This window comes from Chiroxiphia lanceolata, chromosome 1 (genome assembly GCF_009829145.1).
Source record: "Chiroxiphia lanceolata isolate bChiLan1 chromosome 1, bChiLan1.pri, whole genome shotgun sequence".
In the NCBI taxonomy this organism is placed as follows: domain Eukaryota; kingdom Metazoa; phylum Chordata; class Aves; order Passeriformes; family Pipridae; genus Chiroxiphia; species Chiroxiphia lanceolata.
Genome location: NC_045637.1, coordinates 35,854,406 through 35,862,648, shown reverse-complemented (window position 1 = coordinate 35,862,648; position 8,243 = coordinate 35,854,406). Strand labels below are relative to the sequence as shown.

General features: G+C 45.1%; 1 long non-coding RNA gene and 1 other non-coding gene across 2 annotated transcripts; one reads left to right on the top strand and one right to left on the bottom strand.

Annotated features, from left to right (window-relative positions):
- Nucleotides 1-327: 327 nt before the first annotated feature.
- On the bottom strand, nt 328-417 carry TRNAY-GUA. Its single transcript is given in 2 exon segments — nt 328-363; nt 381-417. It is a non-coding gene; the product is annotated as a tRNA-Tyr (tRNA).
- Nucleotides 418-996: 579 nt separating this feature from the next.
- Nucleotides 997-3,912, top strand: LOC116780889. Its single transcript, XR_004354697.1, has 2 exons — nt 997-1,282; nt 1,811-3,912. It is a non-coding gene; the product is annotated as an uncharacterized LOC116780889 (long non-coding RNA).
- The last annotated feature ends 4,331 nt before the right edge of the window (nt 3,913-8,243 follow it).

Below are 8,243 nucleotides of genomic sequence, written 5' to 3'. Positions count from 1 at the left end.
GCCGGTGCCGCCCGAATCTCGCGCGCAGCCTCCCCCCCGCGAGCCGCCGTTTGAATCTGCGCAGGCGGACTGACGCCCCATTGGCCGCCGCCGCCCGCACGCGCCCCCCGCGCGCCGGGCGGGGGGGGCGGGGCCTCGCGCCGGCGGGCGGGCGGTGCGACGGGGCCGGGGGGAGGGGGCGGGTCCTCCCGGCGCGGGGAGCCCCGTAACGCACCGCCGCGAGCGCCCGCGAGCCGCTCCCGAGCCCGCGGCAACGGCGGCACCTCCCGACGGCAAAGGAATGAAAAAGTAACGGCGGGGCTGCCCCGCGCGGCAAAACCGAGCATCTCCTTCGAGCCGGAATCGAACCAGCGACCTAAGGATTCCCGCGGGTCGCGCCTCTACAGTCCTCCGCTCTACCAGCTGAGCTATCGAAGGGAGCTGCGGAGTATTCCCGCTCCAAGATACAAAACCCTGCTTCCCGCCACCACCGGTAATGCGCGTCGGGATCCCCTTCCCGGGAACTGGGCCAGGATCCCCTCCCCAGGAAAAGACGGAGCGTAAAAACCCGCTGGGGACCGAGACCCGGCGGCTCCCGCACCCTCCGCGGCGCCGCCGGCGGGCCGGTGAGCGCAGGGGTGCGGCGCTCTCGGCCGCTCACGCTCCCGCGCCGGGCGCGATCTGTCTGGCGGTGCGAAGGCAGCGCTTCCCGCTTCCCCCCCCTCGCCGAAAATTCCATACCCTGTGGTTGGTTACACGCGTGCCTGAGGAGCGGGAAGTGCGGGTCTCATCGCACCCAGCCATCGCTGTGTTACAGGGTTCCTGCTCCAGCCACTGCACTGGTTTACTGAGAAAAGGTCACCTCAAAGAGAATCACAGAATCAATTGGGTTGGAAAAGGCCTCTGAGATCATGGAGTCCAACCTATGACCGAACACCACCCTGTCAGCTAGACCATGTCCAGTTTTTCCTTAAACACCTCCATGGATGGTGACTCCACCCCCTCCCTGGGCAGCCATTCCAATGTCTAATTGCTCTTTCTGTGAAAAAAATGTTTCTAATGTCCAACCTAGACCTCACCTGGTGCAGCTTAAGACTGTCCTCTAGTCCTATCACTCGTTGCTTGGGAGAAGAGACCAACCCTCACCTTGCAACAACCTCCTTTCAGGTAGAAACATGGCACCACATCCTCATGTGGCTGCGCTGACAGACATGTGGACTCTGTGGAGCTCCTAGGGGAACAGGATGGAAGCACCTGACGTGAACACTTGTTGGCAACTATACAGCCAAAGAAACACGGAAGGGTGGGGGCAGTGTTTAAAGGTGCTCACCCACAGCTCACATCCATTATAGGGCCCAAACACAAGCTTTTCCCTTTATTAAATGCAACGTGATTTTTACTTTAATGGTCAAAACAAATCACCAAAACAGCATATCGTTTATTGTTACAAATACATTTTTTTCAGTAGTTTACTTACGGAAATTTGCTCGCCACCACCACCATCACAGTGGTAACAACCTCCTGACACTTACAACCAGCATAAAGTACAAGCTACACTCCAGTAGAACCTTTGTGTTTTCTAGGTATTCCTCTAGACAAAAGTCTTTATCTGGAATCATAGAATGGTTTTGGTTGAAGGGACCTTAAAGATCATCTCATTCCAACTCCCCTGCCATGAGCAAGGACACCTTCCACTACACCAGGTTGCTCAAAGCTTTATCCAACGTGGCCTTGAACACTTTCAGGGACAGGGCATCCATAACTTCTCTAGGCGACCTGTGCCAGTAAAGAATTTTTTCCTAATAACTATTCTAAACCTATTCTCTTTCAGTTTGAAGCCATTCCCCCTTGGCCTGTCACTACATGAGATGCTCCAGTTATACTTTAAATTGTATTTGAAGAGAGATGCTCCAGTCCCTTAATCATCTTTGTTGCCCTCCGCTAGACCTGCTGCAGGAGCTCCATGTCTCTCTTTTCCTGAGAAGCACAGAACTGGGCACAGCACGCCAGGTGAGGCCTCATCACGACTGAATAGAGGGGCAGGATCACCTCCCTCGACCTGCTGTCAATGCTCTTCCTAATGCAGCTCGGGATACCATTGGCCCTCCTGGCCGCCAAGGTACACTGCTGGCTCATGGACAGTTTGTTGTCCACCAGGACGGAATTCACAGAAGTTATCTGTATAAACGAAGCCCTTTATGGAGTCTATACATCCCCGCAGATCACGGATGTTCCCTGTACATGCCCACGGCAGTACGGATGTTCCCTGTACATGCCCACGGCAGTACGGATGTTCCCATACGCGGGTGTCTCCGAGCGGGAACGCCGGGCTCGCAGCGCCCCCTGCGGGAGCACAGGGGAACTGCAGGCGCCGGCACAGGGCTCACGGCACGGGAGGGGAAACACCCACCAAAAAATCCAACTTCACTCGCATCACAAACCCGCTGTTACAAGGGCGAACTCCTATCGTTGCATCTTTCATGGAGGAAAAAAAAAATCGTTGGAGTTTTTATTTGTAGTCTTTGCCTCCTGCTTGCTAATAGGCGTTCAGCACCAACCTGCCTTCCCTGTGATGCAGTTTTAGTATCCAGAAATGACAACGCAGCAGGTTTCCCCACATCAAAGCTCTGACAGGAGTCTTTGAACTACAAAAGCCATAATCAAAAAGTAATAAAAACCACCCTGAGACAGGATTTGTGTTGTCAGCCTTATACGGCATGAAATGGCATCTTTTAGCACTCATTTATATTTAATTCAAAGTGAAAGGAGCCCAAAATGAAAATATGGTTGTCTAAATAGATACTTTCTTGTATATTCCCACAGTAACACGTGTTCCTAATTTGCAGGAAATAGATCTTGAAAGCATTAGCTGAAACAAACTGCTAAATTAATAAATACTGATGGTCCTGTTGTTAAGTAGAATAATAACCTAAAGATGCAGTTTGTTATGACATCCAGTAAACATTCTCCTTGTAGTACATCAGTAATTACCTCACTTTTTTTTTCCTTTTTTAATCCTGTTACTGTCTTGTGTGACAAGGTCTAGTGTTTGGAGTTTCTTGTGCTCCTACATGACAAAAAAAAAAAAAAAGTATGGATATGCATCCCCCTCTCTCTATTTCTTCTCAGCTTCTAGTAACTTCACAAAACCAAACCAGAGGTCTACTTCTCTCTTCATCAGAGACCTCACAGTAAGTTATTTTTTCCAACTGTTCATTTAAGAGCATCCCTAAGAAAGAAGGTGCAAACTGACAGTCTGCAGCGGGATAGGGAACATCTCCCTCAAATGCTACCATTTTCAGGGACTGTCCCCTCCCATTCCATCAGGACTGTCAAGGCCCACAAGCCACCAGGCTCAACCTCGATGAACTTCTGGTAGGACACTCACCAGCTGGCAACATCCGAGTCCTACTGTGTTTTCTGTCTTTGGCTGTCCTTCCCAAGACTCCTTTGTGAGAAAGGAGAGCTCAGTTCCAACCTAGACCTGAAGAACTTGACCAGGTGCAAAGACATTGCTGCAGGTTCAGGATGTCAGGATGAGGTAAAGGTCACTCCTAGCTCATGGACCTTGAGTCACAGTGGGCGTACTTACAGTGGCACTTTGCCACTTCCCCACTACCTTAGGACTGTTTAGCTGTGTCTCCTGACAGATCAAAACCAAACATCGTTAGAATCAGCTGTTGGCATTCGGATCCTACTTGGGTTTTGTAGTGTTGCACAAGTGCTAGCAGCAGTGGGCAACCCACTTCCAAAGACAGAACACTCACTCTTACCCGGATAATTTGATAGACAAAGTTCCCTGGAAGATGCAGTGATGATCCTGTCATTTGTCCTGTTATTTGTTTCTTCTTGCTTAGTTTCCTGCTGATCTGCAGTGGAAAAATTTGTATTAGGCATTCATTATGACTCTAACAGCAGACTCTGCTCTTGCTGGAAAACAGGTCCCTTTCTGTGCAATGCTGATATTTCAAAAAATGTCACCCAGTTACAGTGGTATAAAGGTACTATGATATTAGGCCATATGTTAATTCCATATGTGTATTACTGGGCTCATTTGTTACTGCTCCAATTTGTTGAGAGTTCCATCTATTTCCTGATAAATCCTTTAATGAATAAAACAATATCAGTCATGACCTCATTGCTTATTGTTACAAAGCTGAAATGATGGAAAACCTCTGAAGTCACGTGCAGAGGATTGTAATTCTTTGCTGCTATGCATCAGAATCTAGTTGTGAATTCAGGCAGCCAATTCAACATTTATCTGGACAATAAAACAATATATGGATATTCCCCAGGAGGCACAGGGCTTAACACCACTGACATGAAGTTAAGAATAATCAGTCTGTCCTAAACCCTCTAGGTTGTTCAGAAACCTTGTAACAAGAGAAACCCATCTTTGTAAAGGTTATTTTTACCACAAATAATCAACAAGGCATGCAACTGAATTCTTGCTATGAGGGAAGAATCTAGCAAAATTCCTAGAAGGAATTCCTAAGATCAGGAATCAGATTTTTGAATTGTGGACACCAAGTGGCTTATTTCCTCAGCAATCAGTTTCCCAACCGATTGCTCCCCGTCTCAGTCCCAGTCCCAGAATTAAGATCTATAAAGTAAAAGAAACACTTCATGATTGCTAAAATTAAGAAAAAGCTCACTGTAGGTGAGCTTACAGTTTTTTTACCCAATACTTTCCTTTTAGTAGTCTTCAATGCTTCATCACCAGTTCCCCTAGTGACTGTAATCTTCAGAGCTCAGCACTGGCTGAAACACCAAATATGTCAATCAAACCACATGCATTCATCAAGTCTTCAGCTCAGCTGCTTGACTTGGTTGGAATTCAATGTCATAGCACCACTCATTCAGTACCCAAGGTGTTGTGGCTTGCATCATCCCTGTGGGGGTTGAGTTTCCTCCCCACGTTTGGAGAAATTCCTGATGAAGAGCACAAGGGTACTCACCAGATATTCTTTTAAATTAAAATAGTTCTCCATATGACAGCATGTTATTACCTGCATCTGCTCCGTGTCTCAGTACCAAAGATTCAAGCTTGTCATTCATACTTGAATCATGTCACAGTCAGTTCAGGGAAGCTGCAGTTCAGAGCAGTTTCAACTTGCTGTGTGCCTTCAGAGTCATACTTACAGGTTAGCTCTTTTTTTTTCTTTTCCCTTTTCTTTTTTTTCTTTTTTCTTTTCTCAACTGTTTGTTATCAAAGTTTCTGAAAGGCAATTCATGGCTGCTGAAAATTACCTGATTTTCTCTCTAAATGCTTCTTACAACATTTTCCTAAGATGCTAGGTCTTATAGGAACAACAGCTTCACTCAGAAGAGCTAGCAATTCCATGCACTTTGACTCAACCTACTTACACAGCCTTTTGGAGAGGGAAAAAAGTACTGTTACCTCTGCCTAACTCAATTAGCCTGTGTTCTGACACAGACAAATTGCATGCACTTTGTGATCATGAATTCTGCTTTACCGTATCAACATTATTCATGCTAGTGTAGGGAGAGTGGAAATGTAAGGCTAAAAGGCCATCATATCACAAAAATACCAAAATAATCACGTGTATCTGGATGGGCTCAGAATTTATGCTCATGCATTAGCCTCCGTGACAATTACGCACACAAAACATCTTGCACATTTCCAAAGCAGCCCATATCACCTTATCAAGGAGGCTGTACAACTACTTAAAGAATTCTGAGGTGGCCTTGGGATGAAGCCTTGAACTGAAAACAACAACCACAGTTCCCAGGCTCAGAAGATCAATTAAGCAGCTCCAGGGATAGTACCAGAGACCGACACTAGGATCCTCTTGCTCAGAATGCAAGGAAGTGGCATCAGTGCACAGCTCAGATGGATGCTGCCACTTCAAAACCAAGTCCTAAGCCTCACCTCATCTGCTATGCAAGTACAGCGGCAGCTACACTGATTGACAGTATTCCTTTGCAGGGACAAATTTCATTTGGCAACCACATCACTTATGGTTTCCATGGCATGGCCATTAATTTATATGAGGCACTATCAAGGCAAACATTACTTTATAAGGGCTAAAAGTGGAACAGCCTTGAATCAATCAAAGGGGGAGAAAACATTCCTAAACTTACACTCAGATGTTACACTTCAAGATTAATTATAATATTAATCTCAATTAACAAGCTTTACTAATTTCTCAAATGCCACTCATTTATTTTGGAAATCATGGAGGATTAATTTTATTAGTTTTGGTCAGGTATGCAAATATTTTTTTAAAAAATTTACTCCTTTCACAAACATACTTACAACTTTGGAGACCAAAGAGAACATTTGGAAGTCAACTGTTAATCATGTATTACAAATACATATTGTCCCATGCTGTTTTGGAATTACATTCTAGTAGATCATCACTACAAATGCAAGAGAACTCAACTTAATCCTTAGATTTTCTTCACCCCAGGAGTGAACAGTTAGTCCTAAAGAAAGGGACTAAAGCAGTCAGATCCAGACTGAGCCAACCAAATGATCAGGCAGCAGTAACAGTGTCCCAGCAGCAGCCTAAGCTAGATTCAGGCGAGCAGCCTAAGTTCAGTAGTATCCTGAGAATAGAAGAAAAGCACTGGCTTTGACTTTCTACCCCAAAAATCAAAACTACTTTATAAAAAGAATAGTGTTCTGATCTCCGACTTTCCAAACCAGCAAAAAGACTACTAAAAGACTCCTGATTACGAAAACAAGAGTCACAGAGGCAAACCTGCCTATATTACGCCTAGCAGTCCAAAAGGTGCTTGCCTCTGCTGCTTGCACAACTGTAGTTTACCTCTTTTTTCCAAAGCACTGTTGCTCTCGTGCCCTGCAGAATTCTAGCAGGAGGGGAGAAGAGAGAGCAGAGGGTGCTTACAGATGAAGACTGCACACGTCCATCGCAGCTCCACTTCTGCAGTCAGAAAGAAGTGTTCATGAAAGGTTCTTAGTTACTGCAAATGTGTTTACCAAGTCTGTGAAAGGACTCAAGTTTATGAGTTTCCAATGTAGAACCTCAGGGTTAGGGTTGGAAAGATACAAAACATTAAATAAAAAAAAAGATTACTTTCACAGTGGACAATAGATATCTAGGAATTTTTTTTCTACGGGCTTAATAGAGGCCTGACAGAGTTCAAAGTTTCCAAACTAAGAAGGGAATGGGCTATCTCAGCTGACTTCAAATGCATGGAAGAAAACAAACAAAAATGTTGGTGAATGTGGAAGGGTAAAGAAGTACTTAAGGTTAGGAGAAACAGTGGGAGCAAAGAAATAAATACCGGCATCTAGTTTCTTCTAGTGTACCATGCCTTGACTTCTTATTCTGAAAGCAAAAAGAAGCAGGTACTCTTGACCTTTATTTCCTGCATCCCTCCTGCTGTCTGAAAAAATAATTGTTATTTCCAGCATGTGTCTCAGGAAGCCAAGAAGTACCTTATTTTAGAAAAAACATAGGGGGGAAAAATAGTATTCTTGTATGTGGAATGTTCAGATGTAAGATTTAAGTATGTACTGAGCAACACTTGAGCAGATTTGAGCACAGAAAAAATTAGGAGTTATTTCATTCCCCATGCTTTTAAATTAGGTCATTGCCTTTTCCAGCTCTTTTCTTGCTGCCATAAAACCTACACCATCATGGGGCAATGACTCGTGACATCTCACCCACTGGGTTGGAAAGTATGTATTGGCAGCTTCTGCTCCTAGGAGAAAGGAGAGGTGGATCTCAGGGAATCCCCAGATTTACAGTGAGACACTGCAGCCTCTAAAGTTCCACCATGGAGATGGAACACTGTGGAGGTAAAACAACACAAACCACGGTTGCCCTACAGAACTACTAGGTGAATTTTTAGAAACATGGATAAATCCTTATGTATCTTCTCCCCTCTCCTGAATATGCTGACAAGTCCTGTGCTCTCTCTAGGAATCTCCCTTCATTTCCTTCTGTGCCATACAAGGCTTCCATGCTTGTAACAAGGTTTTCATTTCCATCAGTTTAATTTTTGTGGAATTGGCTCATTTGTTGCCTTTGACTCTAAAAGCAGGAGTACAGAGGGCAATAAGCTTACAAAAACATTCATGGTAAAAATGATTCAGAAGTCCAAGTTACAGATGAAAAGCAAACAGGAAATCCAGCCTAACATCAGAAGAGACCTCTTGAGGATTTGCAGAGACTGCACAAATGCATGTGGGAAAGGAGAAATTAGGATTAGGAGGTAGCATCTGGCAAGTATCCCTCTATCTTTACACAACAAGGTGGCAATCTGAAAGA